The sequence below is a fragment of the Mustela putorius genome, unplaced genomic scaffold (assembly GCF_011764305.1).
Source record: "Mustela putorius furo isolate JIRA1106 unplaced genomic scaffold, ASM1176430v1.1 tig00000174_pilon_pilon_pilon, whole genome shotgun sequence".
Lineage (NCBI taxonomy): Eukaryota > Metazoa > Chordata > Mammalia > Carnivora > Mustelidae > Mustela > Mustela putorius.
In genome coordinates this window covers 43,129,729-43,145,104 of record NW_025421304.1, presented here as the reverse complement: position 1 = coordinate 43,145,104, position 15,376 = coordinate 43,129,729, and the positions used below count along the sequence as shown (strand labels likewise).

General features: G+C 66.0%; 1 protein-coding gene across 1 annotated transcript in view; it reads right to left on the bottom strand.

Annotated features, from left to right (window-relative positions):
• Positions 1 to 15,376, bottom strand: part of ZNF469 (zinc finger protein 469) — a 38,757-nt gene that overhangs the window by 22,731 nt on the left and 650 nt on the right. The gene's annotated exons all lie outside the window — the stretch shown is intronic.

Genomic DNA, 15,376 nt, shown 5'->3' with positions numbered 1-15,376 from the left:
TCCACCTGAGGGGTGCCCAGGGGTGACAAACCTCGGGAACCAGCCTGGGGGGCCTGCCGCTCCCCCATCCCTTAGGGAGTCCCCGATTCCTGACACTGAGGGCACCCAGAGTATCTCCAGCCACAGCCTCCTGGTGGGTCTCAGGGGCCCCCGGGGGGGCAGCTCACCACCCCTGGCCGCCCCTAGCCGCCCCCCGGCCTCTCAGTGCCTCCCCCGACGGCAGCCATCACCTGCCCTCCTGGCACACATGGCAGACTGGGGGCCAGGCCTGGCTCCCTCCCCACCGTCCACAGAGCCTGCCCGGGGGCCAGAGAGCCCTGCCGTGTGGACCCAAGGAGCGGGGTCTGCTGTGCAACCCCCTCTGTCCCCAGCTGCTTCCATGGTCACCCCTTTCCCAGAGGGCAGAACGGAGGCCAAGGCCACAGAGCCAAACGTACCACAGACAGAGTCCACCCCTGCTGGTGCAGGACACTCCGACGGGACGCCTGTCCCCGGCCATCACCGCCCCCCACCAGCGCTGTGCACTAGGGGACACCGAGGCCCAGCAGTGTGGACACTCGGTCAGCGTGTCGTGCCGTGAGCGGCAGGCACTCGGGGGCATTCACGGGCCCCTCTCCCCCCGGGGCCGGCACAGGGAGCCCCACGCGGCCCGGAGAGCCCTTCTTCCACGGAGAGTCGGCAAACGCGTCCTGCTACGGGTCAGACCCCGGTCTCACGGCCACAGCCCTCCTGAGAGTCGCGCGGTCTGGGCTCTAATTTAATGGACTCGCTCAGCTCTGCCCGCTGCGATCTGGGTGGGGATGGGGCGGGGACCCAGGAGGGTGGGGGTGGGGGGCTAGGCCTGTGCTGCCCGCGGGCCTCTGTCTTCGGGAATGTCACCTGCCCGGAAGCCTACCTGGTCTCATCCACGGCCTCTAGTCATGTGCTTGCTTGACCCCCGCGCCCCACTGCTGGACCACGTGTCCCTGAGGGCAGAGCGTGTCAGGCCTGGCACTTGCCTCTGGATCGCTGGGGCCCGGGACCCTGGCTGGACAGGGCTGAGACCACGTGTTTCTTCAAAGAGGGCCTGGGAGCCACCTTGCTGGCGCCCGTCGCGCGTGCAGAGTCATGGCCACGCCCGGGCCGGCCCTGCAGCTCCCCAAGTCCCCATGAGTCTGTCCAGCCACGGGCTCTCTGATGCCTCAGGAGAGGGGTCCTGGCCCCTCCACGAGCTGGAGGCCATGGGCCAGTCAGGCCCCATTGGGAAAGGGGGACTGAGGACGCAGATGCTGTGGTCCGAGGGAGGCACCACCGTTTCCTTGCTGGGTGACCTCGGGCCATCGCTCAGCCTCTCCGCCCCATTCACCCGCCTGTCAGTGAGTCTGATGCTGGTCCCTGCTCGTGGGGTCTGCAGGGTCACATCAGACGGCACAGGTCGAGCATCAGCTCATGGCCCGCCCCAGTGAGTGTTCGCGGTCACCGTGTCCCTGGTGTTAGTATAATGACCCCGGGGGCGCGGACAGACCTCCTACAAGGCAGGAATTCAGATCCTCACAAAGCGATGCTAGAATGTGTCTCTCTGGGACCCCATTTCCCCATGAGATCTCGCCCGCCCCGGGGATGCTGGCCGGGAGGGCGGTGCGTGCACCCAGCTGGTTCCCAGCGGGGTCTCAGAGAGGCTGTGGAGGCCTCTGGGTGTGTGGCCGTCCTGTCCCCTCGACGTCCAGCAGGGGGTGCCTGTTACCAGGTTCCTGGCCCAGAGGGCTCGGAGGAGGCCGGGGTCAGGGTGCAGTGAGCACCCCTGCCTGTGTGTGTCTGCGTGTGTCCGCGTATGCCCATGCGTGTGTGTCTGTGTGTGCCCGTGTGTGTGTGTCTGCGTGAGCCCGCGTGTGTGTGCCCACGTGCACCTGTGCACCTCTGTGCGTGTGCATACCGGGGTGTGTGTGCCTGTTGTCTGTCCTGCTGCTGACGTCTCTACATGTAGGACACTGGGCTCGGCCGTTCAGAGGCCCCTGGGTGCCCTGACAGCTCGGGACACTGCTGCCTCTGGTTTCTTCCTGTCTGGGGTCACTAGTAGGGCCGGCGCAGCTGGAAACACCCTGAAAACCTACACAGAATACGAGGTGCCGGTGTGGAATCCAGCTGCGTGGGCCATGACACCTGTGTCCCCTGCGGACAGTGGGGATCCCAACAGCACCTGCCGCACAGGCTGTGGGAGGTCGCAGTGAGCCAGCGGGCGTCAGGGACCTCCCTGCGGGCCTGGTGCAGCCTCTGTGAGACCGTGATCGAATCGGACGCGGAATATACGGAACCAGCAACGTGTGTCCCGCGGAGCAGAGGGGCCCCCACCATGGCCGCGTCACCCCGCTCCCGGCACGGACAAGCACCCTGAGCTCTCCCGGTGCGGCTGTGCACGGACTGGTGTGGACGGAGGCCCACGCAGCTCTGTGCCAGCCAGGCCCCCGCGGTCTCCATGCCACTCCTGCGGGCCCGTCACAGCCGGCTGCTGTCCCCTGGGTGCCCTGGCTTGACTGCAGGCCTGCTGGGGTCACGGGGCGGGAGAGCCCTGGCTGCCGGGCGCACAGGCTCCGGGCGTCTAGAGGGGCTGGCTCGCTCACGCCACCCCCTTCCACGCTGTCGGGACCGTGTTGGTCCTCTTCCCCAGATAAAAGGTGTACACCGGGTTTTAGGTCAGAGGAAGACTAGGGCTTCAAAGCTCTCCCCAGGAGGGGCATCCCCGGGACTCCCCGAGGCCGCGCTGAGGGAGGGCACGCACTCGGCCTTCTGGCTTTCCGACGCAAGGCAGGGGCACTTACAACGACAAGGACCCGAGAGTGGGTCTCCTGCAGACCCCCAGGCGGAGGAGCAACACGGTGCTCTCTACAGAGCCCCTCCTCAGCCTGGGTTTGAGGGATGGCGGCTCTAGGGGTTGCGGCGAGGGACCGCCCCCCACCGCCACAGCAGCCACCCTGAGCACCGAGCATGCGCACACTCCTGCCCCTGTCCCCCAGACCCCTGGATCCCCTGGACCCAGCTTCCCGGCCAGGGGCCGTTGCGGGCCCGGCCGGACGCAGCGGCTCATGGTGGCGGCTCGGCGGCTCGCTCTGGGCCCTGTGGAAAGTTGCCCCGGCCCCTGCCACTGTCCAGCTGTTCACATCTGAGCTGCTTTTAATTAGTTTCCTTCAAAGTCCCCCAAGCAGCGGAGCCACGTTAGCGCTCCCCAGCTGCCAAGAGCTCCAGTGCGAGTGCTCGGGGGCAGGCCGCGGAGGCCGGCTTGCCTTGCGGGCGGCAGGGCCGGGGGGCTCTTCTGGCCTGGGCCCTCGGCGGGGGCCGAGGGAAGGACGCTGCAGCCCCGTGGGGGTGGCTGGGAGGGGCCGGCCTTGACGGCTCGAGGCTCCCGACCTCGCCTGTTTCCTGGGGTCCCGCAGGACCCCACAGCCCTGGGTCTGTCCCTCCCCGTGGTTAGCCGCGTCTTCGTCCCGCCAGCCGTGCCGGGACCGTACTCTCTCAGCCGCAGCCCCCGCAGGCCTCGAGGGGCCGGGTGAGAGCACGTGAGGCAGGAGCCGGCACGGCCCTGGGGGCCGCCGCGACCTGTTCGTGCCTCACCCCTGCCGTGTCCCGTGGCCATGCGGCCGCGGCAGGGACGCCTCCCGCAGGTTTCCAACGGAAGCGCGGGTATCACTGTGGACGCCTGTGATTTTGAAAACAGCCCAAGGCCACGCCCGACACGCGTGCAGAGCGGATCTGACCCGGGAGCTGCGAGCTCGCACCCCCGTCCTGCTTGGGGGCTGTGCCCCAAGATTCAGGGCTTGGGTCTTCCCGCTCGCCTCTGTCTCCCGCCCGGGCCACCCCTGCCGGTGGTCTCCGTGGGGCGTCCGTCCCGTGCCGGCCCAGCACCCCTCCGTGTTTCCGGCAACGGTCACTCGGGTGTGCCTTGGGGAGAACCCCTCCTCTCCCCCCGTCCATGTGCTTCCAGGGGGCTGACTGTCCCCTTGCCACGAGGCTGGACTCCGAGGCCACCATGGGTGTGCCTGGACCCAGCTACACAGGATGCAGACCCTGTGTCACCCCATTTTGTGAGCCAAATGGTTTCCTTTTGCTTAACCTGTTTTGAGCTGAGTTCTGTCCCCCTGTGACCAATGCAGCCTCATACGGGGGCTCCCAGGGGACTCCGCTGGGCGCCGGTCCTGTCCTTGGCCAGCACCTGGCTGTCCTGAGAGGCCCAACCCTGTGCTTCACTTTATCATCCTCCTCCTCACGCGGCCACTAGCACTCCGCTCTGTACAGTGGTCAGTGCCTCCGTCCTGCTGCACCTCGGTCCCCCCCCCGGCCGCTCAGAAGGGAAGGGCTGCCCCGTGAGCACAGTCACGCGTGCTCTCAAGCAACCATCCTGCGCCGGAGGTCTCCAGTGTTCTCTAAGGCTCCTAGGTCTTCCCGTTTGACCCGGCACAGATGACATCCGTGCTCCGGGGACCGTTGCTTCCAGCAGCTCAGCTGCCACGGGCTCCGTCACCTTCCCGTCCTCGCCTGCCAGGAAAGCCTCACAGAATGAGGCTGAAAAGGGATACGGCCACGGGGAAGGCCTCAGACTCCCTCTCGCTTCCATTAGAAAGGCCGGTGACTCATCTGCACTGGTAACTCGTTACTACCCTCTCTGAAACCCCTAACTGCCGACCACTGGCTTGTCCCTCCCTGAAGGGCCAGCAGTGTTTCTGGAAGTCTTTACAGGCAGAGTGATCGGGCATCCGGGCTTCGCTCTGAAAAATGCTGCAAGTGTAAAGGTGCGGCTACCGCACGCACTCAGAGCGGTCTGCACGGTGTGTCAAGCCCGGGGTGACTGCTAGGCCCCATGGGGTGTCGGACCATGGCCCGGGGTCGCCCTGCTGGACGGGCGCTCCCACGCGCTGTCACCGCCCTGGCCTCGGGACTCCGGGTCCTGGGCTCTGTGCTTCTGACCCAGACTCTTGGCCCCACCCTTCCTCCCCCCTCTCCGAGGGTCTGGACCTTGGAGAAGTTGAAAGTGTCCTGATCCACACGTCTCCCACAGATGTCACCTCTGGTACGTGAGGCTGGGTGTCAGCGTTTTCTCTTCCCAGGCTGAGCTGGCCTTTTTTGTGGGGTCTTTCCGCTCTGTGCAGGCCGGTCAGATGAGACAGTCGGCAGACCCCCGCAAAGCCTGACTGGCCGCGCGACCGGGGCTTAGCCCCCGGACGTCCTCCCCAGCTGGAGTCCTCACCAGGGGAGGAACTGAATGGGGGAGACAGACAGGGGTGAATTCAGACAGAGAGGCCCCCGGAACCAGAGGAGAGGTGCCCATAGGCAGGCAGGCAGCTGGCCGCCCCCTGTGCCCCTGGCCCCTGGCAGAGTTAGTCCCCGTGCGGGCTCAGACAGTGGGTAACCGTGCAGTGCTGGAGAACAGGCAAGGGCCAGGGGCCACTGAGGCTCCGCTGGGACGCACATGTCTGTCCCCACACGCCCTCATGCTCGTGCTTAGGTGGCAGCTTCTCGCCACGTCACTGTCCCATCACTGTCTCCTGGTCATCTGCCCTCGTGACATTTCAGAGACTTCATCATCCAGCAACACTTGCAGTGCCCGCTCAGGGCTTCATGTAGTGCCTGGATTCATGGCCTCCTGGTCGACGGGAAGCCCCTGGGGGACAGAGCCTCGCATGACAGGTGCACAGTCGGGTCTCTGCCTGGCACACTGCCTGGAAAAGGTAGTCACCCGTCCATCCGTCCACCCATCCGTCCACCCATCCGTCCATCCGTCGTCAGGACTGCAGTTCGGGTCTTGGGGTCTTGACTGCTGTACTGGAGCCCCTGGCTCACTGCAGGGCCAAGGGAGCAGTCTCAGAGTGAGCAACTGCCCCACCGCCTGCTCTCACACCCCAGAAGAGGACAGGACATAGTTGGAGTTGGGTGGCCTGGGAGCCCACAGACGGTCACCAACAGCCTTTGTCTCGTGGCTGGGAGAAGGGACAAGCCGTGCCCTCCCCCGGGTACACGCCTGGTCAGTGGGAGTCCTGCGGGAGGCGGGACCTTACGCAGCCATCTGAGTCTGGATCCCCCTTCCCCTGGAGCCTCTGGAGGGCCCCGGGGCATGCAGGCCAGAGCGGAGGCTGGGGGTTGGGGAGCCAGACATGTCCTTCTCTAGAGTGGATGCTCTGCCACCCCCGGCAGGAAACACGGTCGTGCTCTCTCTGACCCCCTTCCTGTCCTCTGTCCTGACCCCGGCTGTCTTCCCTGGGCCTGCTCCACCATGCGGGGCTGCTACAAGACACTCCCGTGCTGCGCTGAGCACAGAGCTGACTGCCGACAGACTAGGGCACCGAGAGGCCCAGCTCCCCTAGTCCCCTCCAGCTCTGCCTAGAGATCCCACCCGGTAGCCCGCGGCCGACCCCTGGCTGGGCTGCTACCATCCTCACAGCTGGGCTGTAGAGGGCTGGTCCTTCGGCGAGGGCTCTGGAAAGCAGCAGACCGCTCGGAAGGAGCCCGGCGGCTTGTAAGCACCTCTATGCCTCTTCCTGGCCCGGCCCACGGCGCACAGACTGGCCCAGCTGCAAATGCTCTGCGAGTGGCCACGGCCATCCTGGGTTTGGGGCTGTTGCTTACACAGCGAGTGACAGGTGCGGCTCTCACGGGCTCTCACTCCAGAGATCCCCTCTGTTCAGAGGGGTGGCCGGGTACTAAACCAGATGGGGCAGGGGGTGGGGGTCAGGCTGTCAGCACAGGGAGTGATGTTCTCATCACCTGCTTTGTCCCCAGCCCGTGAGAATGACGGCTTTGCGGTGGAGGTGTCGCAGGTCCATGCTGTCCATCCACTCCCGGGGCGCACCATGGACACTCCGGCCAAGCAAGGGGTCCACATCCGAGCTCCCCCGAGCTCCTGAGTCTGCCTCCTGGGGCGCCGACCACGACACTGTCCTGGCACTGGGGCACGTGTGTGGACTGCGGCCCGTGCTGGGCTGTGGGACAACCCAACCCAGGGTAGGAAAGACTTTAGATTTGCAAACTGGGGTTCAAGCCCTCCTTGGGGAGCTGGGTGTGCCCCTCGGAGCCTCCACGCACAGTATCCTCAAGTCATCTACACAGAGGGGTCCTGTGGGAGTCACAACCGTGATCGGGGCACGGCTCCAGCACGGCGCCTGGCACATGGTGTCCGGGGCTGTCGTGCAACAGACCAGACACGCCAGTTACACGCTATGCACACACGCACACGGCCACGTAGCTGGCACCGGTTACATACACGGCAAGCTCCATAACACACAGCATGCTACACGCGTGTGTGCAACGTTTACACGCAGGCTTGTGTTTGAGACGTGTGACCTACTGACCTCCTGCCCTTCCCGACCTGCCGTCCCGGATCACGCCGGAACTCCCCGCCCAGGACTCGCATCCTGGGTTCTCTGGACGGCGCTGGTGTGGACGGTGAGCCCCTTTCTGCCGAGGCCCCAGGGCCGCCCGCACGTGGGGGCCTGCCACTCTTCCTGAGGGCACGTGCCTGGGACGACCGGCGGCCAGAAGGCTGGGGACGCGGTGTCCACTCCGCCTTCTGGTGAAACGCCTATTGCCGGATGCCGTTCCCAGTCCCCGGCGACGGGTTTTTCAGGCTCATCGCCAGCCACACAAGCTCTCATTCCTGTCCTGGGAGGCAGGACAGTGGGGAGACTGAGGCTGGAGGAGGTGAGGAAATGCCTGACTAAGCCCCATGCTCGCCCTGAGCTCCTCCTCGGCCCGACGTGCCGGGGTCTCTGGGTCCCCGGGGGCTCAGCATGGAGCTGCTTGGGTAAATTCAGTGCTGCTGCTCTACTCAGCAAGCTCTGGGGGACACGGCCTAGGAGGCCTCAGGGCTCAGGCCCCTCTGGCAGCTTCTGAGCCTCTAATTACTCCCCAGGCACCGGCCCGGCATAAGTACAGCCTCGAGGTCCAAGAAAAGCTGCCGGCACAGGGAGCCTTCCCAGGGCTAAATGCAGCCTCGGCCTGGGCAGGTCGGCGAGCGCGCTCAGATAACAATCGGGTGCCGCAGGCCCTGAGCTGACCCTGCATCGGGCACGCTCCCACTCACCGGGAGTGACCGCGGGGCCGGGCGCAGAGGGCCGCCGGCTGTCCTCCTTCCGCTGGGAGGGCGCTGCACGGCGGGGAGCAGGAATGCACGTGGGCTGGCCCGGCAGTAGCGTGTATTTATAAACGGGGCACGGCTGCCCGCCGAGTGGTACCCTCGAGGTCAGCTTCCTGCCAGGGCCTGCGGCCAGACGTTCTCCCCGGATGGCAGAGACCGCTCCGCCCACGCGTGCCCGGAGTCCGCCGGCACCGACGCGAGGCTGCTCCACGCCCGGGCCTGGCGGCGCTCCAGGAGCTGGAAGAGGACGGGCACTCCGGGACGTGAGTCGTGGGACCCACATGCACGGGGTGGGGGGGTTCTGAAGGGCCTGAGGAGGGGAGGGACCGGGCTGCCTCGGGAGGGGCGCCGTCTCCGAGGAAAGGTGGGGCAGCCCCGGAGGCGGGCTCTGAGGGACCGTCTGTTTTTCAGACACCACAGGAGCACGTGCTTTGCTTTGGAGGTGAGCAAGGGGACAGTGCTCTTGGGGACAGCTGCCATCCCATGAGCCCAGCACACGGCGTCCGGGGAAGGACGCACGGACGCTGCAGAGAACACATGGACACACCACTTCCATGTGGACAAGGCTGCAGGGTCCCAGGCCGCCCCCGTCGGTTCCGACCCAGCAGAGCAGGGGGGATGCAGGGGTCCGACCCAGGGCTGCTGACCCCCGTCTGAGAAACCGAGGGTCCAAGAAGGAAGAGAAGTCTGGAGGGCTTCCTGGAGGACGTGGGGGCAAGGGGCGGGAGGTGATCTCTGCAAGGGGTGGGCACCAGGGGCTCCACAGTCGGCGGGGGGTGGTGGGGAACCCAGACGCCAGTGGCGCATGGCGGCCACAGACACACGGAGACACGGAGTGCTCGCACACGCTGGTCGGAACCGACTCCAGTTACGTACAAAACGACCACTCCAGGTCTCAGGAAGCTGGACCCCCCTTGGCTGTAGGCTGAAGGCGCGCTGGGACGGCGGCATTTCGGTCGCGACGTGTGACACGCAAGGAATTTCATCCGAACTTTCAGGGTCTCCCGTGCACCTCGCAACTGTGGCTTGTGCTGTGTATTCATGTTCTAGTACGGTGTGACACACGTGCACACGCCCACAGGCCCGCACACTCAGATGTGCACACATGCATCCACAGGTGTCTGCGTGCAGGCACGCTCACACACTCACACGCTTCCCTGCTCTCACGGCCACACACCGTGAAGCACTTGGACAAGGAAGGCTGTGGGCAGGGCTGGGGGCCAGTATCTCCCCCCACCCCCAGGCTGTGCCCAGGCCCTTAGGCTCCAGGGACAGGCTGGTCCCCCAACCCCGTATCTGTTTCCTCACCTACAAGGCAGCTCCTGCAGTCCTGCCTTTCCAGGAGAGGGACACAGCATTCACAGCTGCTCGGCCACTATAGTGCAGATCAGCCCTGGACGGCCTAATGGAGAGGGCTGACCGTCCTGTTCCAGCGGCCCCAAAGCCCAGGGCACAGCCTGGCCCCCAGTGGCCTTGAGCAGATGACCCCCAGACCCGTGCAGGAAGCACAGAGTGTGCCCAGCTCTGTGGCTGTCCTGGGGAGGACACTGTCCCCTCTGCCTCTGCACACAGGGTATGTATGGCTAAGGAGTGGTCAGCCTGCTCTGGGGGGACACTGAGCCCCTGACACTCTCTCTCCGATGTGGCTGTGTCCGTGGGAGACACCTCCCAGCAGGAGCCAGCCTAGGATGGCCCAGGGCCGAGGCTCCCAGTCTTCACACCCCACGGGAGCTGTGGAAGGTGTGTGCTCTTGTCCTGTGTGCAGTGAGGCTGCCTGGCCGAGCCCCCGAGCCCCCTGACAGCTCCCCGCCGGGCGCACTGGGGACCACGTTATCACTCCTGGCGGGGAGAGCCAGGATCCTGGGAGTGGATCCCGCTGGTTGTTCGCTACGTCCGTTCTGATCATGAATTCTGGAACCGTAGCCACAGGATGGGCTCAGGGCCCTGCTACTCTGGGGTAGGCCAGCGCTAAAGGCCCACCGGTCAGCGGATCTCCGCGTGTGATGCTTGGGCCTCCTGGATCCGTGTCTGAATGGTGGGGAGATTCCTTCTCTGCGGTGAGCTGTTGGCCTGGGAAAAGGCCACAGGTCCCTTTGCCTGTGAGGATGATGAGCAGCAGAAGTTTCCGGCAGTGTCGCAGGGCCCTCCCCTGAGGCCACTGTGAGGGCGACAGCAGGGCACGTGTGTGCAGAGGGGCCACCGCCCGGCACGCACTAAGGGCCCAGGAGAAGCCTCAGGGAGGGCAGGGGTGAGGGGGCAGAACCTCCCACAGGGCAGTGCCCCGCACTGCGACTGTTATGGTCTCTGCCTCCACTTCCCCGTCTGTGTGCTTGTGGCTCTGGAGCCCGGGCAGAGGTCACATCCGGGGCCTCCCTTCCCAGCCGTGGACCCTGTGCCTTCTCCTCCTGTCCTGGCTTCCTCGCGCACAGAAAGGGATATGGAGGCCCCCACAGCCTTACACGCTGGCGTGGACGGGACACAGTGCCGCTGGGGACGGTGACGGTGAGCACGGAGGCCGGCGTCCCTCTCCCAGACTCTGTCCTTGAGAACCTCAAACGCACGCCCCACTGAGACGTGTTCCCAGTGCTCCCAGCGGCTCCGCACGACCGGTGGTCCAGCCACACCACGGAATAGTACTCAGCCGTAGAAAGGAACGAGGCCGCGGGCACGCTACGCTGGGGACGCCCCACGGCGACGCTCCGAGGAGCGAAGTCAGGCAGCCACAAACGCCGTGTGACTTCATGCACGGCAAATGTCCTGAGTAGGCAACTCTGCAGAGGCGGACAGCAGATTCGTGGTTTCCAGGGCTGGGGCCGGCATGGGGGGGGGGCGGGGCAGGGACCGCCATGGGGCGCAGCGTTTGTTTCTGGGGGATGGAAGCGCTCCAGGAGGAGACGGCGGGCTTGCCGGCACACCCGTGTGAACACACTACGGACCCGGAGCCCTGCACTTGGGCTCTGCGCACTCTGCTCCAGCCCGGGAGGTCCCTGCTGAGTCAGGCTGGTCTGGGACGTGGGACGACCACCGGCCCCGGCCGAGGGGGCCTTTCCTCCAGTACCAGGACCCAGTCCTGGCTCCCTCGCTCGGTCCAGCCAGGGTCTTGGCGTCTCTGCACTCACCACCCCCCGCCCCTTGCCAGGAGCCCAGAGAAGCCCCCCTCTGCCGTGTCCCCAGAGAGCAGGGCCCCGCCAACCCCATGCAGGCCGGGAGGGGCAGCCCTGTTTACCCACAGCCACCTTGGCGCGGCGGCTCCGGAGGAATGTGGGGAAGACAACGGTCACATCTGCAGGCGGCATCTGTGCCCGGGCCGCCAGCAAGCCTCGATGGCCGCTCATGAATGTGGATTTTGTTTGGCCTGTTTGGCTGGGACGCAGGCCTTGCGAGCAGTCCTGAGTCAGGACAGAGGCTGTGAGCAAGCGGCCGGGATGGAATGTCCCCGCCCCGCCCCGGCTCCAGCCAGGGGCCGGGAGGGCAGAGGGGGCTGCGGTCCTGAGCGCCCACCTGTCCGTGCACACGCTAACGGGCACGCGGCCTCCAGCCCTGGCTGGCCACGGTCTCTGCGGCCCAGGCGTGCCTGGAAGGGCGGCGCAGCCAGAGAGTGGGACCTGACCGAGGGCTCTGAGGGGCCCCAAGTCCACGCTGCTTTCCCTCAAGGGCCTCGAGCACCGTCCCCGGGAACGCAGAGCCCCCCCGGGGACGGGAAGACGGCTCTGCCGCCCGCGCTGGGAGGCCTTCATCGAGCACGGGGGGGACAGGGAGAAGAGGTGGGCAGGGGGCCTGGGACCACCATTTCAAGATTGGGGGGCCAACCCCGGAGTCCCCTAGACAAGCCCAGCCTCCCGCCTCCGCCTTTAGGCTCCGCCCACAGTCTCCCCCACCCCCCGGCCCCCGCACTCAGATCTGGAGCTCTCCTCCCCAAAGCCGGTTCTATTTACACAAGGATGTAATTCTCCGAGACCACCTCGACCCCGACAGGAGCGGAGATGAGTAGTGAGCAGGAAACCTGTAGTTTGACGCGGGGTCACAACCCCCAAAGCCCTGCCAGTGCGGTCGCTGACCTCACTTTCTGGCGGTTGGGAAGCAGCACCAGAAACCGCAGGGCAGCGCGAGGGGGCGGGGCCCGCGGGCTTCGATGAACATCTGGAGGCAGGAGCTCCCAGTGGTGCTAACCAGGCCTGGCCCTGCCACCCCCCCACCCCGCCCCTCCGCCGCCCTCGGTGGGCCCCTGACCGGCCTGCCACCCTGCTTCCCAGCCCTTCTCCAAGCCGGCCTGATGCACCGGAGCCAAAGGAGGGCCTACAAGAGTGACGCTGGCCCCGAATGACCCGGAGGGGGGTCTTGGAGGCTTGACAGCCCGTGATGAGGGAGAGGGAATCTCAGGTCAGAAGCGACAGGTGTCGCACTCTCTGGCCTTGGGGGCTGGGGGGCAGCTTCCTGTGGGCACACAGGACGTCCTCGGGACCAGGACAGTGGCCCGCGTACGGCACGTATGTCTCAAGTGGGGCCTTCCGGGCGGCGCCCTGGGTGGACAGAGCCCCTCAGCAGGCTGGCGGCCCCCATGCGGTGACCAGCCTGCTCCACGTGCAGACCCAGCTGTGGCTGGGGAGGACCCACCAGCAGGGGAGAGGCGAAGACACGGCGTTGGTACCTGCAGGGACATCTGGCTCGGCCTCCCCCGCTCCCCACTATGCCCTCCGCCAAGCTCAAGCTCGTCTCCAACACGACCCGAGCTCATTCTCTGAGAGTCCTGCGAGCCCCCAGCCCGTGTGCCGAGTGCCGCTAGAGCCGGCCCAGCGGGGACGGGGCGCTGAGCGGGTGTCCTCTAGTGGAGGGATGAGCCGCGCCCACACACATCCGCAGGTGGGGTGCCGGAGGGGCTGAGGCCAGAGCCGACAGGGCAGGGGACACGAGCCATGGCAAGGAGGTGGCTGGCCGCCGGAGACGGGAGACAGGAGGCTAGGTGTCCCGGGCGGGAGGTCACGGGCAGGAGGCGGAAGGGCATCCCAAGAGTGGACCCCGAGGACGGTCACGGGGGAGGGGGATGGCGTGGGGCGGCGGCCGGCCTGGAATGAAGGGCCCCAGGTTTAGTGCCGCCTGCAGTCGTGGGAAGGTGGGCTGCTCTTGCCCTGCTCAAGTCTCCCTCCTTCCACGCACATCTAGAATGAACCGGAGTGGACTGGGCCAGCCGGCTAGGGGAGGTTCCTCGCCGGGGAGAAGCCGGGAAGGCAGCGTCCAGCAGAACCCAGGCTGCGTGACCATGCCCTACAGTGCCCTCCTGCCTGGACTTGTCGCCGGCGCCAGGCACCCCTCCCGGCCCTTGGCCCCTGCCGAGCCCTTCCCTCAGGTCCCGCGGGGTCTCCCCAGCTGCCGGGGTAGGAGCCACAGAGGCTCACCCTGCATCAGGCCTCTGCTGCAGGGACCCTATGCCTCAGTGCCCCTGGTCCTTGTGAGGTCTCCCGTTCTCCCGATGGAGAAATCAGGTCAGAGACATGGGTGACTTGCCCACACAGCCCCGGGCCGCTGCCTCCGAAGACGGCCCTCTTGCCACTCATCACCTTCCCTAAACTCCGAGCCCCTCATTTTGGACGAGGAAGCGGACGGGTAACTGAATCCTGGGAACGGTGAGAGCCTGGAGGAAGGTGGGGGTGGGGCTTGGCTTGGAAGGCTCCGGACTCCGGAGGAATCCACAGTGTGAACTGATGTCAAGAAGCACATGCATCTTTGGCACCGTCAACGGTGGCGAGGTTCCAGAAGAAGGGAGGTGGGAACAGGTCTCTGCTTCCAGGCCACCCTGGAGTTCTGCAAATGGGAAGCCAGGGAAGAGACCCACTGACTTTCTCCCAGGGAGGGAGGCAGGACGGTGCCTGACCTGGAATGTCAAGTCAGAAAGGGCCCAGGACCTGACAAGATTAGGCTTCAGGGGGACATAATCTCTCTATTAACATTCTCCAAAGGCATTGGTGTGTAAGCATTAGCCCGATGGCTGTGGGCTGCTCAGGGAGACAGGACCAGAGTCGACAGAAACCACAGGTAGGAGGCTTTCCCCTCAACCTGCAACAGAGCCTTCTCCTAACCTTCAGCTTATTCCAAGGGCGGCACCTTGGGATGGGCCGGTGTGATAGGGGGTGAGGTCCCCATCGCCGGGGGTATGCAAGCACTGGCAGTCATCTGGAGGCAGGGTCTGGTGGAGAAGGGAGCACTGATGAGGGAGTTGAAGAACCTCTGAGTTCTCCTTGACCCTGCATTCCCAGCACTGCCGGCTTCCGCACTGCCCTGGTTCCAGCCATACCCTCGCCCACGCTCCCCAGGCCACTACGCTGCAGGGGCAGTGGGCTCTCCTCAAGGCCCAGCCTCTCTTTTGGCCTCAGACGCACTCCTCCCTCTTTGCACTACCAGGTGAGGCTCTGGGCACACTCTGCCCTGTGGTTCTGGAACCTGCCAGGCTGGGCACATGGCACCCGGAGGACGCCCTCCTCCCTGGACCCCTAGAGGTGGCCCTTCCTCATCCTGTGACCCTGCCCCAGCTTCCCCACCCTCCGCACCCCTGGCTGACACTCCTGGCATTTTACCTGCTTCTCGTGTTTGTTCTCAGGGAGGCGGGGGGCTTTGGTGGGTTGTGGGCTCCTAGGACAGTGTGGGGCAGGAGAGGGCTCGGTCACATGTGTTCAACCAACAGGCAGCCTTGGACTGGAGGCCACGTGACGGATCGGATAGAGGCCAGCAGCCTCTGCTCCTCGCTGGCTGTGCAGCGTTGGCCCCATCACCCAACCTCTCTGATCCTCGGTTTCTTGACCCACAACACGGGGTTCCGCTATCTGGTGATATGAGGCTTCCGCACAGTTACACGTGGCACGGTCCCCACCCGGCACCAGGCGCTACTTGAGAGCTGGTATGGAAGGAGTTAAGGGTCTCAGTCACCGCCAGGGCGCGGGAGGCCAGTCCAAGAGAAGCGCAGTGTGTCCCTACGAACCCCTAGACTGCTTGGCCCCGGGTGCAGGGGCAGTGTCTGGGTGACTGCGGGAAGTCCCCGCGAGCCCCGCCGGCCTTCCCTTCCGGCCGCCGCCGCGCGGCGCCGCGTCCCCACCGGTTCCTCCGGCCCGACTCCCTAGGCGCGCCCAGCCCGTCAGGGGCGCGGGCCCGGGTGTGGGTGCCGCGTGGCCTCCCCGCAGGCGCGCAGCGGCGTGGAGCCCCCAGCCGCCCCAGACTCCCACCCTGGCCTGCGCGCTGCCTCCGCTGCCGCCTTGCCAGCTCTCGTCCCGGCTAGCGCCTGGGGCGGCA